The sequence below is a fragment of the Haliotis asinina genome, chromosome 2, assembly GCF_037392515.1.
Source record: "Haliotis asinina isolate JCU_RB_2024 chromosome 2, JCU_Hal_asi_v2, whole genome shotgun sequence".
Lineage (NCBI taxonomy): Eukaryota > Metazoa > Mollusca > Gastropoda > Lepetellida > Haliotidae > Haliotis > Haliotis asinina.
In genome coordinates this window covers 6,353,247-6,377,544 of record NC_090281.1, presented here as the reverse complement: position 1 = coordinate 6,377,544, position 24,298 = coordinate 6,353,247, and the positions used below count along the sequence as shown (strand labels likewise).

General features: G+C 40.5%; 24 non-coding genes across 24 annotated transcripts; all 24 read right to left on the bottom strand.

Annotated features, from left to right (window-relative positions):
* Positions 1–199: 199 nt before the first annotated feature.
* Positions 200–299, bottom strand: Trnam-cau (transfer RNA methionine (anticodon CAU)). Its single transcript has 2 exons — positions 263–299; positions 200–235 (listed from the first exon to the last, which is right to left on the bottom strand). It is a non-coding gene; the product is annotated as a tRNA-Met (tRNA).
* A 390-nt stretch (positions 300–689) lies between these two features.
* Trnam-cau (transfer RNA methionine (anticodon CAU)) lies at positions 690–789 on the bottom strand. The gene is made up of 2 exons: positions 753–789; positions 690–725 (listed from the first exon to the last, which is right to left on the bottom strand). It is a non-coding gene; the product is annotated as a tRNA-Met (tRNA).
* Positions 790–1,379: 590 nt separating this feature from the next.
* Trnam-cau (transfer RNA methionine (anticodon CAU)) lies at positions 1,380–1,479 on the bottom strand. Its single transcript has 2 exons — positions 1,443–1,479; positions 1,380–1,415 (listed from the first exon to the last, which is right to left on the bottom strand). It is a non-coding gene; the product is annotated as a tRNA-Met (tRNA).
* A 390-nt stretch (positions 1,480–1,869) lies between these two features.
* Positions 1,870–1,969, bottom strand: Trnam-cau (transfer RNA methionine (anticodon CAU)). The gene is made up of 2 exons: positions 1,933–1,969; positions 1,870–1,905 (listed from the first exon to the last, which is right to left on the bottom strand). It is a non-coding gene; the product is annotated as a tRNA-Met (tRNA).
* A 1,570-nt stretch (positions 1,970–3,539) lies between these two features.
* Trnam-cau (transfer RNA methionine (anticodon CAU)) lies at positions 3,540–3,639 on the bottom strand. Its single transcript has 2 exons — positions 3,603–3,639; positions 3,540–3,575 (listed from the first exon to the last, which is right to left on the bottom strand). It is a non-coding gene; the product is annotated as a tRNA-Met (tRNA).
* Positions 3,640–4,721: 1,082 nt separating this feature from the next.
* On the bottom strand, positions 4,722–4,821 carry Trnam-cau (transfer RNA methionine (anticodon CAU)). The gene is made up of 2 exons: positions 4,785–4,821; positions 4,722–4,757 (listed from the first exon to the last, which is right to left on the bottom strand). It is a non-coding gene; the product is annotated as a tRNA-Met (tRNA).
* A 2,550-nt stretch (positions 4,822–7,371) lies between these two features.
* Positions 7,372–7,471, bottom strand: Trnam-cau (transfer RNA methionine (anticodon CAU)). The gene is made up of 2 exons: positions 7,435–7,471; positions 7,372–7,407 (listed from the first exon to the last, which is right to left on the bottom strand). It is a non-coding gene; the product is annotated as a tRNA-Met (tRNA).
* Positions 7,472–8,551: 1,080 nt separating this feature from the next.
* Trnam-cau (transfer RNA methionine (anticodon CAU)) lies at positions 8,552–8,651 on the bottom strand. Its single transcript has 2 exons — positions 8,615–8,651; positions 8,552–8,587 (listed from the first exon to the last, which is right to left on the bottom strand). It is a non-coding gene; the product is annotated as a tRNA-Met (tRNA).
* Positions 8,652–10,421: 1,770 nt separating this feature from the next.
* On the bottom strand, positions 10,422–10,521 carry Trnam-cau (transfer RNA methionine (anticodon CAU)). The gene is made up of 2 exons: positions 10,485–10,521; positions 10,422–10,457 (listed from the first exon to the last, which is right to left on the bottom strand). It is a non-coding gene; the product is annotated as a tRNA-Met (tRNA).
* Positions 10,522–12,783: 2,262 nt separating this feature from the next.
* Trnam-cau (transfer RNA methionine (anticodon CAU)) lies at positions 12,784–12,883 on the bottom strand. Its single transcript has 2 exons — positions 12,847–12,883; positions 12,784–12,819 (listed from the first exon to the last, which is right to left on the bottom strand). It is a non-coding gene; the product is annotated as a tRNA-Met (tRNA).
* A 390-nt stretch (positions 12,884–13,273) lies between these two features.
* Trnam-cau (transfer RNA methionine (anticodon CAU)) lies at positions 13,274–13,373 on the bottom strand. The gene is made up of 2 exons: positions 13,337–13,373; positions 13,274–13,309 (listed from the first exon to the last, which is right to left on the bottom strand). It is a non-coding gene; the product is annotated as a tRNA-Met (tRNA).
* Positions 13,374–13,963: 590 nt separating this feature from the next.
* On the bottom strand, positions 13,964–14,063 carry Trnam-cau (transfer RNA methionine (anticodon CAU)). Its single transcript has 2 exons — positions 14,027–14,063; positions 13,964–13,999 (listed from the first exon to the last, which is right to left on the bottom strand). It is a non-coding gene; the product is annotated as a tRNA-Met (tRNA).
* Positions 14,064–16,325: 2,262 nt separating this feature from the next.
* Trnam-cau (transfer RNA methionine (anticodon CAU)) lies at positions 16,326–16,425 on the bottom strand. The gene is made up of 2 exons: positions 16,389–16,425; positions 16,326–16,361 (listed from the first exon to the last, which is right to left on the bottom strand). It is a non-coding gene; the product is annotated as a tRNA-Met (tRNA).
* Positions 16,426–16,815: 390 nt separating this feature from the next.
* Positions 16,816–16,915, bottom strand: Trnam-cau (transfer RNA methionine (anticodon CAU)). Its single transcript has 2 exons — positions 16,879–16,915; positions 16,816–16,851 (listed from the first exon to the last, which is right to left on the bottom strand). It is a non-coding gene; the product is annotated as a tRNA-Met (tRNA).
* A 590-nt stretch (positions 16,916–17,505) lies between these two features.
* Positions 17,506–17,605, bottom strand: Trnam-cau (transfer RNA methionine (anticodon CAU)). The gene is made up of 2 exons: positions 17,569–17,605; positions 17,506–17,541 (listed from the first exon to the last, which is right to left on the bottom strand). It is a non-coding gene; the product is annotated as a tRNA-Met (tRNA).
* A 1,080-nt stretch (positions 17,606–18,685) lies between these two features.
* On the bottom strand, positions 18,686–18,785 carry Trnam-cau (transfer RNA methionine (anticodon CAU)). The gene is made up of 2 exons: positions 18,749–18,785; positions 18,686–18,721 (listed from the first exon to the last, which is right to left on the bottom strand). It is a non-coding gene; the product is annotated as a tRNA-Met (tRNA).
* A 390-nt stretch (positions 18,786–19,175) lies between these two features.
* Trnam-cau (transfer RNA methionine (anticodon CAU)) lies at positions 19,176–19,275 on the bottom strand. The gene is made up of 2 exons: positions 19,239–19,275; positions 19,176–19,211 (listed from the first exon to the last, which is right to left on the bottom strand). It is a non-coding gene; the product is annotated as a tRNA-Met (tRNA).
* Positions 19,276–19,665: 390 nt separating this feature from the next.
* Positions 19,666–19,765, bottom strand: Trnam-cau (transfer RNA methionine (anticodon CAU)). Its single transcript has 2 exons — positions 19,729–19,765; positions 19,666–19,701 (listed from the first exon to the last, which is right to left on the bottom strand). It is a non-coding gene; the product is annotated as a tRNA-Met (tRNA).
* Positions 19,766–20,352: 587 nt separating this feature from the next.
* On the bottom strand, positions 20,353–20,452 carry Trnam-cau (transfer RNA methionine (anticodon CAU)). Its single transcript has 2 exons — positions 20,416–20,452; positions 20,353–20,388 (listed from the first exon to the last, which is right to left on the bottom strand). It is a non-coding gene; the product is annotated as a tRNA-Met (tRNA).
* A 390-nt stretch (positions 20,453–20,842) lies between these two features.
* On the bottom strand, positions 20,843–20,942 carry Trnam-cau (transfer RNA methionine (anticodon CAU)). Its single transcript has 2 exons — positions 20,906–20,942; positions 20,843–20,878 (listed from the first exon to the last, which is right to left on the bottom strand). It is a non-coding gene; the product is annotated as a tRNA-Met (tRNA).
* Positions 20,943–21,532: 590 nt separating this feature from the next.
* Positions 21,533–21,632, bottom strand: Trnam-cau (transfer RNA methionine (anticodon CAU)). The gene is made up of 2 exons: positions 21,596–21,632; positions 21,533–21,568 (listed from the first exon to the last, which is right to left on the bottom strand). It is a non-coding gene; the product is annotated as a tRNA-Met (tRNA).
* A 1,080-nt stretch (positions 21,633–22,712) lies between these two features.
* Trnam-cau (transfer RNA methionine (anticodon CAU)) lies at positions 22,713–22,812 on the bottom strand. Its single transcript has 2 exons — positions 22,776–22,812; positions 22,713–22,748 (listed from the first exon to the last, which is right to left on the bottom strand). It is a non-coding gene; the product is annotated as a tRNA-Met (tRNA).
* Positions 22,813–23,202: 390 nt separating this feature from the next.
* Positions 23,203–23,302, bottom strand: Trnam-cau (transfer RNA methionine (anticodon CAU)). The gene is made up of 2 exons: positions 23,266–23,302; positions 23,203–23,238 (listed from the first exon to the last, which is right to left on the bottom strand). It is a non-coding gene; the product is annotated as a tRNA-Met (tRNA).
* A 390-nt stretch (positions 23,303–23,692) lies between these two features.
* Trnam-cau (transfer RNA methionine (anticodon CAU)) lies at positions 23,693–23,792 on the bottom strand. Its single transcript has 2 exons — positions 23,756–23,792; positions 23,693–23,728 (listed from the first exon to the last, which is right to left on the bottom strand). It is a non-coding gene; the product is annotated as a tRNA-Met (tRNA).
* Between the last annotated feature and the right edge of the window lie 506 nt (positions 23,793–24,298).

The window sequence follows — 24,298 nt, the reverse complement described above, 5'->3', positions numbered from 1 at the left end:
GAATTGAAACATGCGTTTATTTTCTTCATGTAAGCACTTCCTGTGTTGTGGCTGTACAGCCATTTCGTGGTTGCTGCATTTGTCACATATTTATCGGTCAGACTATTTCAGGCAGACGGGTACAGCAGTAGAAGAGCTGAGTGGAAATAGTTTGAAACAAATATGGTAATGATTATGAAGGAAAAACAGAAAAAAGAAATGCCCCGGGTGAGGATCGAACTCACGACCTTCAGATTGCTCTGACATTGGAAGCTTGACTGATTATGAGACTGACGCGCTACCTACTGCGCTACCGAGGCTTGAAACGCTGATCGGAAATTTAAATATATATTTCTCAACTGTCACAAGTGAAGTGCCAGACAAATGGAGACTGTGCTGGTTTTTCAACACCTTAACTTGCATTCGACTGTTGTAAATGATGCACAATGTGAGGAAACAGCAGTTAACATCATAATCCTGAGAGACATAAGGAGGAGTGTACTTGAAAAAGGAATTGAAACATGCGTTTATTTTCTTCATGTAAGCACTTCCTGTGTTGTGGCTGTACAGCCATTTCGTGGTTGCTGCATTTGTCACATATTTATCGGTCAGACTATTTCAGGCAGACGGGTACAGCAGTAGAAGAGCTGAGTAGAAATAGTTTGAAACAAATATGGTAATGATTATGAAAGAAAAACAGAAAAAAGAAATGCCCCGGGTGAGGATCGAACTCACGACCTTCAGATTGCTCTGACATTGGAAGCTTGACTGATTATGAGACTGACGCGCTACCTACTGCGCTACCGAGGCTTGAAACGCTGATCGGAAATTTAGATATATATTTCTCAACTGTCACAAATGAAGTGCCAGACAAATGGAGACTGTGCTGGTTTTTCAACACCTTAACTTGCATTCGACTGTTGTAAATGATGCACAATGTGAGGAAACAGCAGTTAACATCATAATCCTGACAGATGTAATGAGAAGTGTACATGAAAAAGGAATTGAAACATGCGTTTATTTTCTTCATGTAAGCACTTCCTGTGTTGTAGCTGTACTGCCATTTCGTGATAAATGGAGACTGTGCTGGTTTTTCAACACCTTAACTTGCATTCGACTGTTGTAAATGATGCACAATGTGAGGAAACAGCAGTTAACATCATAATCCTGAGAGACGTAAGGAGGAGTGTACTTGAAAAAGGAATTGAAACATGCGTTTATTTTCTTCATGTAAGCACTTCCTGTGTTGTGGCTGTACAGCCATTTCGTGTTTGCTGCATTTGTCACATACTTATCGGTCAGACTATTTCAGGCAGACGGGTACAGCAGTAGAAGAGCTGAGTAGAAATAGTTTGAAACAAATATGGTAATGATTATGAAGGAAAAACAGAAAAAAGAAATGCCCCGGGTGAGGATCGAACTCACGACCTTCAGATTGCTCTGACATTGGAAGCTTGACTGATTATGAGACTGACGCGCTACCTACTGCGCTACCGAGGCTTGAAACGCTGATCGGAAATTTAGATATATATTTCTCAACTGTCACAAATGAAGTGCCAGACAAATGGAGACTGTGCTGGTTTTTCAACACGTTAACTTGCATTCGACTGTTGTAAATGATGCACAATGTGAGGAAACAGCAGTTAACATCATAATCCTGAGAGACGTAAGGAGGAGTGTACTTGAAAAAGGAATTGAAACATGCGTTTATTTTTTTCATGTAAGCACTTCCTGTGTTGTGGCTGTACAGCCATTTCGTGTTTGCTGCATTTGTCACATATTTATCGGTCAGACTATTTCAGGCAGACGGGTACAGCAGTAGAAGAGCTGAGTGGAAATAGTTTGAAACAAATATGGTAATGATTATGAAGGAAAAACAGAAAAAAGAAATGCCCCGGGTGAGGATCGAACTCACGACCTTCAGATTGCTCTGACATTGGAAGCTTGACTGATTATGAGACTGACGCGCTACCTACTGCGCTACCGAGGCTTGAAACGCTGATCAGAAATTTAGATATATATTTCTCAACTGTCACAAATCACGTGCCAGACAAATGGAGACTGTGCTGGTTTTTCAACACCTTAACTTGCATTCGACTGTTGTAAATGATACACAATGTGAGGAAACAGCAGTTAACATCATAATCCTGACAGATGTAATGAGAAGTGTACATGAAAAAGGAATTGAAACATGCGTTTATTTTCTTCATGTAAGCACTTCCTGTGTTGTGGCTGTACTGCCATTTCGTGATAAATGGAGACTGTGCTGGTTTTTCAACACCTTAACTTGCATTCGACTGTTGTAAATGATGCACAATGTGAGGAAACAGCAGTTAACATCATAATCCTGAGAGACGTAAGGAGGAGTGTACTTGAAAAAGGAATTGAAACATGCGTTTATTTTCTTCATGTAAGCACTTCCTGTGTTGTGGCTGTACAGCCATTTCGTGGTTGCTGCATTTGTCACATATTTATCGGTCAGACTATTTCAGGCAGACGGGTACAGCAGTAGAAGAGCTGAGTGGAAATAGTTTGAAACAAATATGGTAATGATTATGAAGGAAAAACAGAAAAAAGAAATGCCCCGGGTGAGGATCGAACTCACGACCTTCAGATTGCTCTGACATTGGAAGCTTGACTGATTATGAGACTGACGCGCTACCTACTGCACTACCGAGGCTTGAAACGCTGATCAGAAATTTAGATATATATTTCTCAACTGTCACAAATCACGTGCCAGACAAATGGAGACTGTGCTGGTTTTTCAACACCTTAACTTGCATTCGACTGTTGTAAATGATACACAATGTGAGGAAACAGCAGTTAACATCATAATCCTGACAGATGTAATGAGAAGTGTACATGAAAAAGGAATTGAAACATGCGTTTATTTTCTTCATGTAAGCACTTCCTGTGTTGTGGCTGTACAGCCATTTCGTGTTTGCTGCATTTGTCACATACTTATCGGTCAGAATATTTCAGGCAGACGGGTACAGCAGTAGAAGAGCTGAGTAGAAATAGTTTGAAACAAATATGGTAATGATTATGAAGGAAAAACAGAAAAAAGAAATGCCCTGGTTGAGGATCGAACTGACGATCTTCAGATTGCTCTGACATTGGAAGCTTGACTGATTATGAGACTGACGCGCTACCTACTGCGCTACCGAGGCTTGAAACGCTGATCGGAAATTTAGATATATATTTCTCAACTGTCACAAATGAAGTGCCAGACAAATGGAGACTGTGCTGGTTTTTCAACACCTTAACTTGCATTCGACTGTTGTAAATGATGCACAATGTGAGGAAACAGCAGTTAACATTATAATCCTGAGAGACGTAAGGAGGAGTGTACTTGAAAAAGGAATTGAAACATGCGTTTATTTTCTTCATGTAAGCACTTCCTGTGTTGTGGCTGTACAGCCATTTCGTGTTTGCTGCATTTGTCACATACTTATCGGTCAGAATATTTCAGGCAGACGGGTACAGCAGTAGAAGAGCTGAGTAGAAATAGTTTGAAACAAATATGGTAATGATTATGAAGGAAAAACAGAAAAAAGAAATGCCCCGGGTGAGGATCGAACTCACGACCTTCAGATTGCTCTGACATTGGAAGCTTGACTGATTATGAGACTGACGCGCTACCTACTGCGCTACCGAGGCTTGAAACGCTGATCGGAAATTTGGATATATATTTCTCAACTGTCACAAATGAAGTGCCAGATAAATGGAGACTGTGCTGGTTTTTCAACACCTTAACTTGCATTCGACTGTTGTAAATGATGCACAATGTGAGGAAACAGCAGTTAACATCATAATCCTGACAGATGTAATGAGAAGTGTACATGAAAAAGGAATTGAAACATGCGTTTATTTTCTTCATGTAAGCACTTCCTGTGTTGTGGCTGTACTGCCATTTCGTGATAAATGGAGACTGTGCTGCTTTTTGAACACCTTAACTTGCATTCGACTGTTGTAAATGATGCACAATGTGAGGAAACAGCAGTTAACATCATAATCCTGAGAGACGTAAGGAGGAGTGTACTTGAAAAAGGAATTGAAACATGCGTTTATTTTCTTCATGTAAGCACTTCCTGTGTTGTGGCTGTACAGCCATTTCGTGTTTGCTGCATTTGTCACATATTTATCGGTCAGACTATTTCAGGCAGACGGGTACAGCAGTAGAAGAGCTGAGTAGAAATAGTTTGAAACAAATATGGTAATGATTATGAAGGAAAAACAGAAAAAAGAAATGCCCTGGGTGAGGATCGAACTGACGACCTTCAGATTGCTCTGACATTGGAAGCTTGACTGATTATGAGACTGACGCGCTACCTACTGCGCTACCGAGGCTTGAAACGCTGATCGGAAATTTGGATATATATTTCTCAACTGTCACAAATGAAGTGCCAGATAAATGGAGACTGTGCTGGTTTTTCAACACCTTAACTTGCATTCGACTGTTGTAAATGATGCACAATGTGAGGAAACAGCAGTTAACATCATAATCCTGAGAGACGTAAGGAGGAGTGTACTTGAAAAAGGAATTGAAACATGCGTTTATTTTCTTCATGTAAGCACTTCCTGTGTTGTGGCTGTACAGCCATTTCGTGTTTGCTGCATTTGTCACATATTTCTCGGTCAGACTATTTCAGGCAGACGGGTACAGCAGTAGAAGAACTGAGTGGAAATAGTTTGAAACAAATATGGTAATGATTATGAAGGAAAAACAGAAAAAAAAGAAATGCCCCGGGTGAGGATCGAACTCACGACCTTCAGATTGCTCTGACATTGGAAGCTTGACTGATTATGAGACTGACGCGCTACCTACTGCGCTACCGAGGCTTGAAACGCTGATCGGAAATTTAGATATATATTTCTCAACTGTCACAAATGAAGTGCCAGACAAATGGAGACTGTGCTGGTTTTTCAACACCTTAACTTGCATTCGACTGTTGTAAATGATGCACAATGTGAGGAAACAGCAGTTAACATCATAATCCTGAGAGACGTAAGGAGGAGTGTACTTGAAAAAGGAATTGAAACATGCGTTTATTTTCTTCATGTAAGCACTTCCTGTGTTGTGGCTGTACAGCCATTTCGTGGTTGCTGCATTTGTCACATACTTATCGGTCAGACTATTTCAGGCAGACGGGTACAGCAGTAGAAGAGCTGAGTAGAAATAGTTTGAAACAAATATGGTAATGATTATGAAGGAAAAACAGAAAAAAGAAATGCCCCGGGTGAGGATCGAACTCACGACCTTCAGATTGCTCTGACATTGGAAGCTTGACTGATTATGAGACTGACGCGCTACCTACTCCGCTACCGAGGCTTGAAACGCTGATCGGAAATTTAAATATATATTTCTAAACTGTCACAAATCACGTGCCAGACAAATGGAGACTGTGCTGGTTTTTCAACATCTTAACTTGCATTCAACTGTAGTAAATGATGCACAATGTGAGGAAACAGCAGTTAACATCATAATCCTGACAGATGTAATGAGAAGTGTATTTGAAAAAGGAATTGAAACATGCGTTTCTTTTTTTCATGTAAGCACTTCCTGTGTTTTGGCTGTACAGCCATTTCGTGGTTGCTGCATTTGTCACATATTTATCGGTCAGAATATTTCAGGCAGACGGGTACAGCAGTAGAAGAGCTGAGTGGAAATATTTTGAAACAAATATGGTAATGATTATGAAGGAAAAACAGAAAAAAGAAATGCCCTGGGTGAGGATCGAACTGACGACCTTCAGATTGCTCTGACATTGGAAGCTTGACTGATTATGAGACTGACGCGCTACCTACTGCGCTACCGAGGCTTGAAACGCTGATCGGAAATTTGGATATATATTTCTCAACTGTCACAAATGAAGTGCCAGATAAATGGAGACTGTGCTGGTCTTTCAACACCTTAACTTGCATTCAATTGTTGTAAATGATGCACAATGTGAGGAAACAGCAGTTAACATCATAATCCTGAGAGACGTAAGGAGGAGTGTACTTGAAAAAGGAATTGAAACATGCGTTTATTTTCTTCATGTAAGCACTTCCTGTGTTGTGGCTGTACAGCCATTTCGTGTTTGCTGCATTTGTCACATATTTATCGGTCAGACTATTTCAGGCAGACGGGTACAGCAGTAGAAGAGCTGAGTGGAAATAGTTTGAAACAAATATGGTAATGATTATGAAGGAAAAACAGAAAAAAGAAATGCCCAGGGTGAGGATCGAACTCACGACCTTCAGATTGCTCTGACATTGGAAGCTTGACTGATTATGAGACTGACGCGCTACCTACTGCACTACCGAGGCTTGAAACGCTGATCAGAAATTTAGATATATATTTCTCAACTGTCACAAATCACGTGCCAGACAAATGGAGACTGTGCTGGTTTTTCAACACCTTAACTTGCATTCGACTGTTGTAAATGATACACAATGTGAGGAAACAGCAGTTAACATCATAATCCTGACAGATGTAATGAGAAGTGTACATGAAAAAGGAATTGAAACATGCGTTTATTTTCTTCATGTAAGCACTTCCTGTGTTGTGGCTGTACTGCCATTTCGTGATAAATGGAGACTGTACTGGTTTTTCAACACCTTAACTTGCATTCGACTGTTGTAAATGATGCACAATGTGAGGAAACAGCAGTTAACATCATAATCCTGAGAGACGTAAGGAGGAGTGTACTTGAAAAAGGAATTGAAACATGCGTTTATTTTCTTCATGTAAGCACTTCCTGTGTTGTGGCTGTACAGCCATTTCGTGGTTGCTGCATTTGTCACATATTTATCGGTCAGACTATTTCAGGCAGACGGGTACAGCAGTAGAAGAGCTGAGTAGAAATAGTTTGAAACAAATATGGTAATGATTATGAAGGAAAAACAGAAAAAAGAAATGCCCTGGGTGAGGATCGAACTCACGACCTTCAGATTGCTCTGACATTGGAAGCTTGACTGATTATGAGACTGACGCGCTACCTACTGCGCTACCGAGGCTTGAAACGCTGATCGGAAATTTGGATATATATTTCTCAACTGTCACAAATGAAGTGCCAGATAAATGGAGACTGTGCTGGTCTTTCAACACCTTAACTTGCATTCAATTGTTGTAAATGATGCACAATGTGAGGAAACAGCAGTTAACATCATAATCCTGAGAGACGTAAGGAGGAGTGTACTTGAAAAAGGAATTGAAACATGCGTTTATTTTCTTCATGTAAGCACTTCCTGTGTTGTGGCTGTACAGCCATTTCGTGTTTGCTGCATTTGTCACATACTTATCGGTCAGAATATTTCAGGCAGACGGGTACAGCAGTAGAAGAGCTGAGTAGAAATAGTTTGAAACAAATATGGTAATGATTATGAAGGAAAAACAGAAAAAAGAAATGCCCCGGGTGAGGATCGAACTCACGACCTTCAGATTGCTCTGACATTGGAAGCTTGACTGATTATGAGACTGACGCGCTACCTACTGCGCTACCGAGGCTTGAAACGCTGATCGGAAATTTGGATATATATTTCTCAACTGTCACAAATGAAGTGCGAGATAAATGGAGACTGTGCTGGTTTTTCAACACCTTAACTTGCATTCGACTGTTGTAAATGATGCACAATGTGAGGAAACAGCAGTTAACATCATAATCCTGACAGATGTAATGAGAAGTGTACATGAAAAAGGAATTGAAACATGCGTTTATTTTCTTCATGTAAGCACTTCCTGTGTTGTGGCTGTACAGCCATTTCGTGATAAATGGAGACTGTGCTGGTTTTTCAACACCTTAACTTGCATTCGACTGTTGTAAATGATGCACAATGTGAGGAAACAGCAGTTAACATCATAATCCTGAGAGACGTAAGGAGGAGTGTACTTGAAAAAGGAATTGAAACATGCGTTTATTTTCTTCATGTAAGCACTTCCTGTGTTGTGGCTGTACAGCCATTTCGTGTTTGCTGCATTTGTCACATATTTATCGGTCAGACTATTTCAGGCAGACGGGTACAGCAGTAGAAGAGCTGAGTAGAAATAGTTTGAAACAAATATGGTAATGATTATGAAGGAAAAACAGAAAAAAGAAATGCCCTGGGTGAGGATCGAACTGACGACCTTCAGATTGCTCTGACATTGGAAGCTTGACTGATTATGAGACTGACGCGCTACCTACTGCGCTACCGAGGCTTGAAACGCTGATCGGAAATTTGGATATATATTTCTCAACTGTCACAAATGAAGTGCCAGATAAATGGAGACTGTGCTGGTCTTTCAACACCTTAACTTGGATTCAATTGTTGTAAATGATGCACAATGTGAGGAAACAGCAGTTAACATCATAATCCTGAGAGACGTAAGGAGGAGTGTACTTGAAAAAGGAATTGAAACATGCGTTTATTTTCTTCATGTAAGCACTTCCTGTGTTGTGGCTGTACAGCCATTTCGTGTTTGCTGCATTTGTCACATACTTATCGGTCAGAATATTTCAGGCAGACGGGTACAGCAGTAGAAGAGCTGAGTAGAAATAGTTTGAAACAAATATGGTAATGATTATGAAGGAAAAACAGAAAAAAGAAATGCCCCGGGTGAGGATCGAACTCACGACCTTCAGATTGCTCTGACATTGGAAGCTTGACTGATTATGAGACTGACGCGCTACCTACTGCGCTACCGAGGCTTGAAACGCTGATCGGAAATTTGGATATATATTTCTCAACTGTCACAAATGAAGTGCCAGATAAATGGAGACTGTGCTGGTTTTTCAACACCTTAACTTGCATTCGACTGTTGTAAATGATGCACAATGTGAGGAAACAGCAGTTAACATCATAATCCTGACAGATGTAATGAGAAGTGTACATGAAAAAGGAATTGAAACATGCGTTTATTTTCTTCATGTAAGCACTTCCTGTGTTGTGGCTGTACTGCCATTTCGTGATAAATGGAGACTGTGCTGGTTTTTCAACACCTTAACTTGCATTCGACTGTTGTAAATGATGCACAATGTGAGGAAACAGCAGTTAACATCATAATCCTGAGAGACGTAAGGAGGAGTGTACTTGAAAAAGGAATTGAAACATGCGTTTATTTTCTTCATGTAAGCACTTCCTGTGTTGTGGCTGTACAGCCATTTCGTGTTTGCTGCATTTGTCACATATTTATCGGTCAGACTATTTCAGGCAGACGGGTACAGCAGTAGAAGAGCTGAGTAGAAATAGTTTGAAACAAATATGGTAATGATTATGAAGGAAAAACAGAAAAAAGAAATGCCCTGGGTGAGGATCGAACTCACGACCTTCAGATTGCTCTGACATTGGAAGCTTGACTGATTATGAGACTGACGCGCTACCTACTGCGCTACCGAGGCTTGAAACGCTGATCGGAAATTTGGATATATATTTCTCAACTGTCACAAATGAAGTGCGAGATAAATGGAGACTGTGCTGGTTTTTCAACACCTTAACTTGCATTCGACTGTTGTAAATGATGCACAATGTGAGGAAACAGCAGTTAACATCATAATCCTGACAGATGTAATGAGAAGTGTACATGAAAAAGGAATTGAAACATGCGTTTATTTTCTTCATGTAAGCACTTCCTGTGTTGTGGCTGTACAGCCATTTCGTGATAAATGGAGACTGTGCTGGTTTTTCAACACCTTAACTTGGATTCGACTGTTGTAAATGATGCACAATGTGAGGAAACAGCAGTTAACATCATAATCCTGAGAGACGTAAGGAGGAGTGTACTTGAAAAAGGAATTGAAACATGCGTTTATTTTCTTCATGTAAGCACTTCCTGTGTTGTGGCTGTACAGCCATTTCGTGTTTGCTGCATTTGTCACATATTTATCGGTCAGACTATTTCAGGCAGACGGGTACAGCAGTAGAAGAGCTGAGTAGAAATAGTTTGAAACAAATATGGTAATGATTATGAAGGAAAAACAGAAAAAAGAAATGCCCTGGGTGAGGATCGAACTGACGACCTTCAGATTGCTCTGACATTGGAAGCTTGACTGATTATGAGACTGACGCGCTACCTACTGCGCTACCGAGGCTTGAAACGCTGATCGGAAATTTGGATATATATTTCTCAACTGTCACAAATGAAGTGCCAGATAAATGGAGACTGTGCTGGTCTTTCAACACCTTAACTTGGATTCAATTGTTGTAAATGATGCACAATGTGAGGAAACAGCAGTTAACATCATAATCCTGAGAGACGTAAGGAGGAGTGTACTTGAAAAAGGAATTGAAACATGCGTTTATTTTCTTCATGTAAGCACTTCCTGTGTTGTGGCTGTACAGCCATTTCGTGTTTGCTGCATTTGTCACATACTTATCGGTCAGAATATTTCAGGCAGACGGGTACAGCAGTAGAAGAGCTGAGTAGAAATAGTTTGAAACAAATATGGTAATGATTATGAAGGAAAAACAGAAAAAAGAAATGCCCCGGGTGAGGATCGAACTCACGACCTTCAGATTGCTCTGACATTGGAAGCTTGACTGATTATGAGACTGACGCGCTACCTACTGCGCTACCGAGGCTTGAAACGCTGATCGGAAATTTGGATATATATTTCTCAACTGTCACAAATGAAGTGCCAGATAAATGGAGACTGTGCTGGTTTTTCAACACCTTAACTTGCATTCGACTGTTGTAAATGATGCACAATGTGAGGAAACAGCAGTTAACATCATAATCCTGACAGATGTAATGAGAAGTGTACATGAAAAAGGAATTGAAACATGCGTTTATTTTCTTCATGTAAGCACTTCCTGTGTTGTGGCTGTACTGCCATTTCGTGATAAATGGAGACTGTGCTGGTTTTTCAACACCTTAACTTGCATTCGACTGTTGTAAATGATGCACAATGTGAGGAAACAGCAGTTAACATCATAATCCTGAGAGACGTAAGGAGGAGTGTACTTGAAAAAGGAATTGAAACATGCGTTTATTTTCTTCATGTAAGCACTTCCTGTGTTGTGGCTGTACAGCCATTTCGTGTTTGCTGCATTTGTCACATATTTATCGGTCAGACTATTTCAGGCAGACGGGTACAGCAGTAGAAGAGCTGAGTAGAAATAGTTTGAAACAAATATGGTAATGATTATGAAGGAAAAACAGAAAAAAGAAATGCCCTGGGTGAGGATCGAACTGACGACCTTCAGATTGCTCTGACATTGGAAGCTTGACTGATTATGAGACTGACGCGCTACCTACTGCGCTACCGAGGCTTGAAACGCTGATCGGAAATTTGGATATATATTTCTCAACTGTCACAAATGAAGTGCCAGATAAATGGAGACTGTGCTGGTTTTTCAACACCTTAACTTGCATTCGACTGTTGTAAATGATGCACAATGTGAGGAAACAGCAGTTAACATCATAATCCTGAGAGACGTAAGGAGGAGTGTACTTGAAAAAGGAATTGAAACATGCGTTTATTTTCTTCATGTAAGCACTTCCTGTGTTGTGGCTGTACAGCCATTTCGTGGTTGCTGCATTTGTCACATACTTATTGGTCAGACTATTTCAGGCAGACGGGTACAGCAGTAGAAGAGCTGAGTAGAAATAGTTTGAAACAAATATGGTAATGATTATGAAGGAAAAACAGAAAAAAGAAATGCCCCGGGTGAGGATCGAACTCACGACCTTCAGATTGCTCTGACATTGGAAGCTTGACTGATTATGAGACTGACGCGCTACCTACTCCGCTACCGAGGCTTGAAACGCTGATCGGAAATTTAAATATATATTTCTAAACTGTCACAAATCACGTGCCAGACAAATGGAGACTGTGCTGGTTTTTCAACATCTTAACTTGCATTCAACTGTAGTAAATGATGCACAATGTGAGGAAACAGCAGTTAACATCATAATCCTGACAGATGTAATGAGAAGTGTACATGAAAAAGGAATTGAAACATGCGTTTATTTTCTTCATGTAAGCACTTCCTGTGTTGTGGCTGTACTGCCATTTCGTGATAAATGGAGACTGTGCTGGTTTTTCAACACCTTAACTTGCATTCGACTGTTGTAAATGATGCACAATGTGAGGAAACAGCAGTTAACATCATAATCCTGAGAGACGTAAGGAGGAGTGTACTTGAAAAAGGAATTGAAACATGCGTTTATTTTCTTCATGTAAGCACTTCCTGTGTTGTGGCTGTACAGCCATTTCGTGGTTGCTGCATTTGTCACATACTTATCGGTCAGACTATTTCAGGCAGACGGGTACAGCAGTAGAAGAGCTGAGTAGAAATAGTTTGAAACAAATATGGTAATGATTATGAAGGAAAAACAGAAAAAAGAAATGCCCCGGGTGAGGATCGAACTCACGACCTTCAGATTGCTCTGACATTGGAAGCTTGACTGATTATGAGACTGACGCGCTACCTACTCCGCTACCGAGGCTTGAAACGCTGATCGGAAATTTAAATATATATTTCTAAACTGTCACAAATCACGTGCCAGACAAATGGAGACTGTGCTGGTTTTTCAACATCTTAACTTGCATTCAACTGTAGTAAATGATGCACAATGTGAGGAAACAGCAGTTAACATCATAATCCTGAGAGACGTAAGGAGGAGTGTACTTGAAAAAGGAATTGAAACATGCGTTTATTTTCTTCATGTAAGCACTTCCTGTGTTGTGGCTGTACAGCCATTTCGTGTTTGCTGCATTTGTCACATATTTCTCGGTCAGACTATTTCAGGCAGACGGGTACAGCAGTAGAAGAACTGAGTGGAAATAGTTTGAAACAAATATGGTAATGATTATGAAGGAAAAACAGAAAAAAAAGAAATGCCCCGGGTGAGGATCGAACTCACGACCTTCAGATTGCTCTGACATTGGAAGCTTGACTGATTATGAGACTGACGCGCTACCTACTGCGCTACCGAGGCTTGAAACGCTGATCGGAAATTTAGATATATATTTCTCAACTGTCACAAATGAAGTGCCAGACAAATGGAGACTGTGCTGGTTTTTCAACACCTTAACTTGCATTCGACTGTTGTAAATGATGCACAATGTGAGGAAACAGCAGTTAACATCATAATCCTGAGAGACGTAAGGAGGAGTGTACTTGAAAAAGGAATTGAAACATGCGTTTATTTTCTTCATGTAAGCACTTCCTGTGTTGTGGCTGTACAGCCATTTCGTGGTTGCTGCATTTGTCACATACTTATCGGTCAGAATATTTCAGGCAGACGGGTACAGCAGTAGAAGAGCTGAGTAGAAATAGTTTGAAACAAATATGGTAATGATTATGAAGGAAAAACAGAAAAAAGAAATGCCCCGGGTGAGGATCGAACTCACGACCTTCAGATTGCTCTGACATTGGAAGCTTGACTGATTATGAGACTGACGCGCTACCTACTGCGCTACCGAGGCTTGAAACGCTGATCGGAAACTTAAATATATATTTCTAAACTGTCACAAATCACGTGCCAGACAAATGGAGACTGTGCTGGTTTTTCAACATCTTAACTTGCACTCAACTGTAGTAAATGATGCACAATGTGAGGAAACAGCAGTTAACATCATAATCCTGAGAGACGTAAGGAGGAGTGTACTTGAAAAAGGAATTGAAACATGCGTTTATTTTCTTCATGTAAGCACTTCCTGTGTTGTGGCTGTACAGCCATTTCGTGATAAATGGAGACTGTGCTGGTTTTTCAACACCTTAACTTGCATTCGACTGTTGTAAATGATGCACAATGTGAGGAAACAGCAGTTAACATCATAATCCTGAGAGACGTAAGGAGGAGTGTACTTGAAAAAGGAATTGAAACATGCGTTTATTTTCTTCATGTAAGCACTTCCTGTGTTGTGGCTGTACAGCCATTTCGTGGTTGCTGCATTTGTCACATATTTATCGGTCAGACTATTTCAGGCAGACGGGTACAGCAGTAGAAGAGCTGAGTGGAAATAGTTTGAAACAAATATGGTAATGATTATGAAGGAAAAACAGAAAAAAGAAATGCCCCGGGTGAGGATCGAACTCACGACCTTCAGATTGCTCTGACATTGGAAGCTTGACTGATTATGAGACTGACGCGCTACCTACTGCGCTACCGAGGCTTGAAACGCTGATCGGAAATTTGGATATATATTTCTCAACTGTCACAAATGAAGTGCCAGATAAATGGAGACTGTGCTGGTTTTTCAACACCTTAACTTGCATTCGACTGTTGTAAATGATGCACAATGTGAGGAAACAGCAGTTAACATCATAATCCTGACAGATGTAATGAGAAGTGTACATGAAAAAGGAATTGAAACATGCGTTTATTTTCTTCATGTAAGCACTTCCTGTGTTGTGGCTGTACTGCCATTTCGTGATAAATGGAGACTGTGCTGGTTTTTCAACACCTTAACTTGCATTCGACTGTTGTAAATGATGCACAATGTGAGGAAACAGCAGTTAACATCATAATCCTGAGAGACGTAAGGAGGAGTGTACTTGAAAAAGGAATTGAAACATGCGTTTATTTTCTTCATGTAAGCACTTCCTGTGTTGTGGCTGTACAGCCATTTCGTGTTTGCTGCATTTGTCACATATTTATCGGTCAGACTATTTCAGGCAGACGGGTACAGCAGTAGAAGAGCTGAGTAGAAATAGTTTGAAACAAATATGGTAATGATTATGAAGGAAAAACAGAAAAAAGAAATGCCCTGGGTGAGGATCGAACTGACGACCTTCAGATTGCTCTGACATTGGAAGCTTGACTGATTATGAGACTGACGCGCTACCTACTGCGCTACCGAGGCTTGAAACGCTGATCGGAAATTTGGATATATATTTCTCAACTGTCACAAATGAAGTGCCAGATAAATGGAGACTGTGCTGGTTTTTCAACACCTTAACTTGCATTCGACTGTTGTAAATGATGCACAATGTGAGGAAACAGCAGTTAACATCATAATCCTGAGAGACGTAAGGAGGAGTGTACTTGAAAAAGGAATTGAAACATGCGTTTATTTTCTTCATGTAAGCACTTCCTGTGTTGTGGCTGTACAGCCATTTCGTGGTTGCTGCATTTGTCACATACTTATTGGTCAGACTATTTCAGGCAGACGGGTACAGCAGTAGAAGAGCTGAGTAGAAATAGTTTGAAACAAATATGGTAATGATTATGAAGGAAAAACAGAAAAAAGAAATGCCCCGGGTGAGGATCGAACTCACGACCTTCAGATTGCTCTGACATTGGAAGCTTGACTGATTATGAGACTGACGCGCTACCTACTCCGCTACCGAGGCTTGAAACGCTGATCGGAAATTTAAATATATATTTCTAAACTGTCACAAATCACGTGCCAGACAAATGGAGACTGTGCTGGTTTTTCAACATCTTAACTTGCATTCAACTGTAGTAAATGATGCACAATGTGAGGAAACAGCAGTTAACATCATAATCCTGACAGATGTAATGAGAAGTGTACATGAAAAAGGAATTGAAACATGCGTTTATTTTCTTCATGTAAGCACTTCCTGTGTTGTGGCTGTACTGCCATTTCGTGATAAATGGAGACTGTGCTGGTTTTTCAACACCTTAACTTGCATTCGACTGTTGTAAATGATGCACAATGTGAGGAAACAGCAGTTAACATCATAATCCTGAGAGACGTAAGGAGGAGTGTACTTGAAAAAGGAATTGAAACATGCGTTTATTTTCTTCATGTAAGCACTTCCTGTGTTGTGGCTGTACAGCCATTTCGTGGTTGCTGCATTTGTCACATACTTATCGGTCAGACTATTTCAGGCAGACGGGTACAGCAGTAGAAGAGCTGAGTAGAAATAGTTTGAAACAAATATGGTAATGATTATGAAGGAAAAACAGAAAAAAGAAATGCCCCGGGTGAGGATCGAACTCACGACCTTCAGATTGCTCTGACATTGGAAGCTTGACTGATTATGAGACTGACGCGCTACCTACTCCGCTACCGAGGCTTGAAACGCTGATCGGAAATTTAAATATATATTTCTAAACTGTCACAAATCACGTGCCAGACAAATGGAGACTGTGCTGGTTTTTCAACATCTTAACTTGCATTCAACTGTAGTAAATGATGCACAATGTGAGGAAACAGCAGTTAACATCATAATCCTGAGAGACGTAAGGAGGAGTGTACTTGAAAAAGGAATTGAAACATGCGTTTATTTTCTTCATGTAAGCACTTCCTGTGTTGTGGCTGTACAGCCATTTCGTGTTTGCTGCATTTGTCACATATTTCTCGGTCAGACTATTTCAGGCAGACGGGTACAGCAGTAGAAGAACTGAGTGGAAATAGTTTGAAACAAATATGGTAATGATTATGAAGGAAAAACAGAAAAAAAAGAAATGCCCCGGGTGAGGATCGAACTCACGACCTTCAGATTGCTCTGACATTGGAAGCTTGACTGATTATGAGACTGACGCGCTACCTACTGCGCTACCGAGGCTTGAAACGCTGATCGGAAATTTAGATATATATTTCTCAACTGTCACAAATGAAGTGCCAGACAAATGGAGACTGTGCTGGTTTTTCAACACCTTAACTTGCATTCGACTGTTGTAAATGATGCACAATGTGAGGAAACAGCAGTTAACATCATAATCCTGAGAGACGTAAGGAGGAGTGTACTTGAAAAAGGAATTGAAACATGCGTTTATTTTCTTCATGTAAGCACTTCCTGTGTTGTGGCTGTACAGCCATTTCGTGGTTGCTGCATTTGTCACATACTTATCGGTCAGAATATTTCAGGCAGACGGGTACAGCAGTAGAAGAGCTGAGTAGAAATAGTTTGAAACAAATATGGTAATGATTATGAAGGAAAAACAGAAAAAAGAAATGCCCCGGGTGAGGATCGAACTCACGACCTTCAGATTGCTCTGACATTGGAAGCTTGACTGATTATGAGACTGACGCGCTACCTACTGCGCTACCGAGGCTTGAAACGCTGATCGGAAACTTAAATATATATTTCTAAACTGTCACAAATCACGTGCCAGACAAATGGAGACTGTGCTGGTTTTTCAACATCTTAACTTGCACTCAACTGTAGTAAATGATGCACAATGTGAGGAAACAGCAGTTAACATCATAATCCTGAGAGACGTAAGGAGGAGTGTACTTGAAAAAGGAATTGAAACATGCGTTTATTTTCTTCATGTAAGCACTTCCTGTGTTGTGGCTGTACAGCCATTTCGTGATAAATGGAGACTGTGCTGGTTTTTCAACACCTTAACTTGCATTCGACTGTTGTAAATGATGCACAATGTGAGGAAACAGCAGTTAACATCATAATCCTGAGAGACGTAAGGAGGAGTGTACTTGAAAAAGGAATTGAAACATGCGTTTATTTTCTTCATGTAAGCACTTCCTGTGTTGTGGCTGTACAGCCATTTCGTGGTTGCTGCATTTGTCACATATTTATCGGTCAGACTATTTCAGGCAGACGGGTACAGCAGTAGAAGAGCTGAGTGGAAATAGTTTGAAACAAATATGGTAATGATTATGAAGGAAAAACAGAAAAAAGAAATGCCCCGGGTGAGGATCGAACTCACGACCTTCAGATTGCTCTGACATTGGAAGCTTGACTGATTATGAGACTGACGCGCTACCTACTGCGCTACCGAGGCTTGAAACGCTGATCGGAAATTTAAATATATATTTCTCAACTGTCACAAATGAAGTGCCAGATAAATGGAGACTGTGCTGGTTTTTCAACACCTTAACTTGCATTCGACTGTTGTAAATGATGCACAATGTGAGGAAACAGCAGTTAACATCATAATCCTGAGAGACATAAGGAGGAGTGTACTTGAAAAAGGAATTGAAACATGCGTTTATTTTCTTCATGTAAGCACTTCCTGTGTTGTGGCTGTACAGCCATTTCGTGATAAATGGAGACTGTGCTGGTTTTTCAACACCTTAACTTGCATTCGACTGTTGTAAATGATGCACAATGTGAGGAAACAGCAGTTAACATCATAATCCTGACAGATGTAATGAGAAGTGTATTTGAAAAAGGAATTGAAACATGCGTTTCTTTTTTTCATGTAAGCACTTCCTGTGTTGTGGCTGTACAGCCATTTCGTGGTTGCTGCATTTGTCACATATTTATCGGTCAGACTATTTCAGGCAGACGGGTACAGCAGTAGAAGAGCTGAGTGGAAATAGTTTGAAACAAATATGGTAATGATTATGAAGGAAAAACAGAAAAAAGAAATGCCCCGGGTGAGGATCGAACTCACGACCTTCAGATTGCTCTGACATTGGAAGCTTGACTGATTATGAGACTGACGCGCTACCTACTCCGCTACCGAGGCTTGAAACGCTGATCGGAAATTTAGATTTATATTTCTCAACTGTCACAAATGAAGTGCGAGATAAATGGAGACTGTGCTGGTTTTTCAACACCTTAACTTGCATTCGACTGTTGCAAATGATGCACAATGTGAGGAAACAGCAGTTAACATCATAATCCTGAGAGACGTAAGGAGGAGTGTACTTGAAAAAGGAATTGAAACATGCGTTTATTTTCTTCATGTAAGCACTTCCTGTGTTGTGGCTGTACAGCCATTTCGTGGTTGCTGCATTTGTCACATATTTATCGGTCAGACTATTTCAGGCAGACGGGTACAGCAGTAGAAGAGCTGAGTAGAAATAGTTTGAAACAAATATGGTAATGATTATGAAGGAAAAACAGAAAAAAGAAATGCCCCGGGTGAGGATCGAACTCACGACCTTCAGATTGCTCTGACATTGGAAGCTTGACTGATTATGAGACTGACGCGCTACCTACTGCGCTACCGAGGCTTGAAACGCTGATCGGAAATTTAAATATATATTTCTAAACTGTCACAAATCACGTGCCAGACAAATGGAGACTGTGCTGGTTTTTCAACACCTTAACTTGCATTCGACTGTAGTAAATGATGCACAATGTGAGAAAACAGCAGTTAACATCATAATCCTGAGAGACGTAAGGAGGAGTGTACTTGAAAAAGGAATTGAAACATGCTTTTCTTTTTTTCATGTAAGCACTTCCTGTGTTGTGGCTGTACAGCCATTTCGTGTTTGCTGCATTTGTCACATATTTCTCGGTCAGACTATTTCAGGCAGACGGGTACAGCAGTAGAAGAGCTGAGTGGAAATAGTTTGAAACAAATATGGTAATGATTATGAAGGAAAAACAGAAAAAAGAAATGCCCCGGGTGAGGATCGAACTCACGACCTTCAGATTGCTCTGACATTGGAAGCTTGACTGATTATGAGACTGACGCGCTACCTACTGCGCTACCGAGGCTTGAAACGCTGATCGGAAATTTAGATATATATTTCTCAACTGTCACAAATGAAGTGCCAGGTAAATGGAGACTGTGCTGGTTTTTCAACACCTTAACTTGCATTCGACTGTTGCAAATGATGCACAATGTGAGGAAACAGCAGTTAACATCATAATCCTGAGAGACGTAAGGAGGAGTGTACTTGAAAAAGGAATTGAAACATACGTTTATTTTCTTCATGAAAGCACTTCCTGTGTTGTGGCTGTACAGCCATTTCGTGGTTGCTGCATTTGTCACATATTTATCGGTCAGACTATTTCAGGCAGACGGGTACAGCAGTAGAAGAGCTGAGTAGAAATAGTTTGAAACAAATATGGTAATGATTATGAAGGAAAAACAGAAAAAAGAAATGCCCCGGGTGAGGATCGAACTCACGACCTTCAGATTGCTCTGACATTGGAAGCTTGACTGATTATGAGACTGACGCGCTACCTACTGCGCTACCGAGGCTTGAAACGCTGATCGGAAATTTAGATATATATTTCTCAATTGTCACAAATGAAGTGCCAGACAAATGGAGACTGTGCTGGTTTTTCAACACCTTAACTTGCATTCGACTGTATATGATGCACAATGTGAGGAAACAGCAGTTAACATCATAATCCTGAGAGACGTAAGGAGGAGTGTACTTGAAAAAGGAATTGAAACATGCGTTTATTTTCTTCATGTAAGCACTTCCTGTGTTGTGGCTGTACAGCCATTTCGTGATAAATGGAGACTGTGCTGGTTTTTCAACACCTTAACTTGCATTCGACTGTTGTAAATGATGCACAATGTGAGGAAACAGCAGTTAACATCATAATCCTGAGAGACGTAAGGAGGAGTGTACTTGAAAAAGGAATTGAAACATGCGTTTATTTTCTTCATGTAAGCACTTCCTGTGTTGTGGCTGTACAGCCATTTCGTGGTTGCTGCATTTGTCACATATTTATCGGTCAGACTATTTCAGGCAGACGGGTACAGCAGTAGAAGAGCTGAGTGGAAATAGTTTGAAACAAATATGGTAATGATTATGAAGGAAAAACAGAAAAAAGAAATGCCCCGGGTGAGGATCGAACTCACGACCTTCAGATTGCTCTGACATTGGAAGCTTGACTGATTATGAGACTGACGCGCTACCTACTGCGCTACCGAGGCTTGAAACGCTGATCGGAAATTTAGATATATATTTCTCAACTGTCACAAATGAAGTGCCAGGTAAATGGAGACTGTGCTGGTTTTTCAACACCTTAACTTGCATTCGACTGTTGCAAATGATGCACAATGTGAGGAAACAGCAGTTAACATCATAATCCTGAGAGACGTAAGGAGGAGTGTACTTGAAAAAGGAATTGAAACATACGTTTATTTTCTTCATGAAAGCACTTCCTGTGTTGTGGCTGTACAGCCATTTCGTGGTTGCTGCATTTGTCACATACTTATCGGTCAGAATATTTCAGGCAGACGGGTACAGCAGTAGAAGAGCTGAGTAGAAATAGTTTGAAACAAATATGGTAATGATTATGAAGGAAAAACAGAAAAAAGAAATGCCCCGGGTGAGGATCGAACTCACGACCTTCAGATTGCTCTGACATTGGAAGCTTGACTGATTATGAGACTGACGCGCTACCTACTGCGCTACCGAGGCTTGAAACGCTGATCGGAAACTTAAATATATATTTCTAAACTGTCACAAATCACGTGCCAGACAAATGGAGACTGTGCTGGTTTTTCAACATCTTAACTTGCACTCAACTGTAGTAAATGATGCACAATGTGAGGAAACAGCAGTTAACATCATAATCCTGAGAGACGTAAGGAGGAGTGTACTTGAAAAAGGAATTGAAACATGCGTTTATTTTCTTCATGTAAGCACTTCCTGTGTTGTGGCTGTACAGCCATTTCGTGATAAATGGAGACTGTGCTGGTTTTTCAACACCTTAACTTGCATTCGACTGTTGTAAATGATGCACAATGTGAGGAAACAGCAGTTAACATCATAATCCTGAGAGACGTAAGGAGGAGTGTACTTGAAAAAGGAATTGAAACATGCGTTTATTTTCTTCATGTAAGCACTTCCTGTGTTGTGGCTGTACAGCCATTTCGTGGTTGCTGCATTTGTCACATATTTATCGGTCAGACTATTTCAGGCAGACGGGTACAGCAGTAGAAGAGCTGAGTGGAAATAGTTTGAAACAAATATGGTAATGATTATGAAGGAAAAACAGAAAAAAGAAATGCCCCGGGTGAGGATCGAACTCACGACCTTCAGATTGCTCTGACATTGGAAGCTTGACTGATTATGAGACTGACGCGCTACCTACTGCGCTACCGAGGCTTGAAACGCTGATCGGAAATTTAAATATATATTTCTCAACTGTCACAAATGAAGTGCCAGATAAATGGAGACTGTGCTGGTTTTTCAACACCTTAACTTGCATTCGACTGTTGTAAATGATGCACAATGTGAGGAAACAGCAGTTAACATCATAATCCTGAGAGACATAAGGAGGAGTGTACTTGAAAAAGGAATTGAAACATGCGTTTATTTTCTTCATGTAAGCACTTCCTGTGTTGTGGCTGTACAGCCATTTCGTGATAAATGGAGACTGTGCTGGTTTTTCAACACCTTAACTTGCATTCGACTGTTGTAAATGATGCACAATGTGAGGAAACAGCAGTTAACATCATAATCCTGACAGATGTAATGAGAAGTGTATTTGAAAAAGGAATTGAAACATGCGTTTCTTTTTTTCATGTAAGCACTTCCTGTGTTGTGGCTGTACAGCCATTTCGTGGTTGCTGCATTTGTCACATATTTATCGGTCAGACTATTTCAGGCAGACGGGTACAGCAGTAGAAGAGCTGAGTGGAAATAGTTTGAAACAAATATGGTAATGATTATGAAGGAAAAACAGAAAAAAGAAATGCCCCGGGTGAGGATCGAACTCACGACCTTCAGATTGCTCTGACATTGGAAGCTTGACTGATTATGAGACTGACGCGCTACCTACTCCGCTACCGAGGCTTGAAACGCTGATCGGAAATTTAGATTTATATTTCTCAACTGTCACAAATGAAGTGCGAGATAAATGGAGACTGTGCTGGTTTTTCAACACCTTAACTTGCATTCGACTGTTGCAAATGATGCACAATGTGAGGAAACAGCAGTTAACATCATAATCCTGAGAGACGTAAGGAGGAGTGTACTTGAAAAAGGAATTGAAACATGCGTTTATTTTCTTCATGTAAGCACTTCCTGTGTTGTGGCTGTACAGCCATTTCGTGGTTGCTGCATTTGTCACATATTTATCGGTCAGACTATTTCAGGCAGACGGGTACAGCAGTAGAAGAGCTGAGTAGAAATAGTTTGAAACAAATATGGTAATGATTATGAAGGAAAAACAGAAAAAAGAAATGCCCCGGGTGAGGATCGAACTCACGACCTTCAGATTGCTCTGACATTGGAAGCTTGACTGATTATGAGACTGACGCGCTACCTACTGCGCTACCGAGGCTTGAAACGCTGATCGGAAATTTAAATATATATTTCTAAACTGTCACAAATCACGTGCCAGACAAATGGAGACTGTGCTGGTTTTTCAACACCTTAACTTGCATTCGACTGTAGTAAATGATGCACAATGTGAGAAAACAGCAGTTAACATCATAATCCTGAGAGACGTAAGGAGGAGTGTACTTGAAAAAGGAATTGAAACATGCTTTTCTTTTTTTCATGTAAGCACTTCCTGTGTTGTGGCTGTACAGCCATTTCGTGTTTGCTGCATTTGTCACATATTTCTCGGTCAGACTATTTCAGGCAGACGGGTACAGCAGTAGAAGAGCTGAGTGGAAATAGTTTGAAACAAATATGGTAATGATTATGAAGGAAAAACAGAAAAAAGAAATGCCCCGGGTGAGGATCGAACTCACGACCTTCAGATTGCTCTGACATTGGAAGCTTGACTGATTATGAGACTGACGCGCTACCTACTGCGCTACCGAGGCTTGAAACGCTGATCGGAAATTTAGATATATATTTCTCAACTGTCACAAATGAAGTGCCAGGTAAATGGAGACTGTGCTGGTTTTTCAACACCTTAACTTGCATTCGACTGTTGCAAATGATGCACAATGTGAGGAAACAGCAGTTAACATCATAATCCTGAGAGACGTAAGGAGGAGTGTACTTGAAAAAGGAATTGAAACATACGTTTATTTTCTTCATGAAAGCACTTCCTGTGTTGTGGCTGTACAGCCATTTCGTGGTTGCTGCATTTGTCACATATTTATCGGTCAGACTATTTCAGGCAGACGGGTACAGCAGTAGAAGAGCTGAGTAGAAATAGTTTGAAACAAATATGGTAATGATTATGAAGGAAAAACAGAAAAAAGAAATGCCCCGGGTGAGGATCGAACTCACGACCTTCAGATTGCTCTGACATTGGAAGCTTGACTGATTATGAGACTGACGCGCTACCTACTGCGCTACCGAGGCTTGAAACGCTGATCGGAAATTTAGATATATATTTCTCAACTGTCACAAATGAAGTGCCAGACAAATGGAGACTGTGCTGGTTTTTCAACACCTTAACTTGCATTCGACTGTATATGATGCACAATGTGAGGAAACAGCAGTTAACATCATAATCCTGAGAGACGTAAGGAGGAGTGTACTTGAAAAAGGAATTGAAACATGCGTTTATTTTCTTCATGTAAGCACTTCCTGTGTTGTGGCTGTACAGCCATTTCGTGATAAATGGAGACTGTGCTGGTTTTTCAACACCTTAACTTGCATTCGACTGTTGTAAATGATGCACAATGTGAGGAAACAGCAGTTAACATCATAATCCTGAGAGACGTAAGGAGGAGTGTACTTGAAAAAGGAATTGAAACATGCGTTTATTTTCTTCATGTAAGCACTTCCTGTGTTGTGGCTGTACAGCCATTTCGTGGTTGCTGCATTTGTCACATATTTATCGGTCAGACTATTTCAGGCAGACG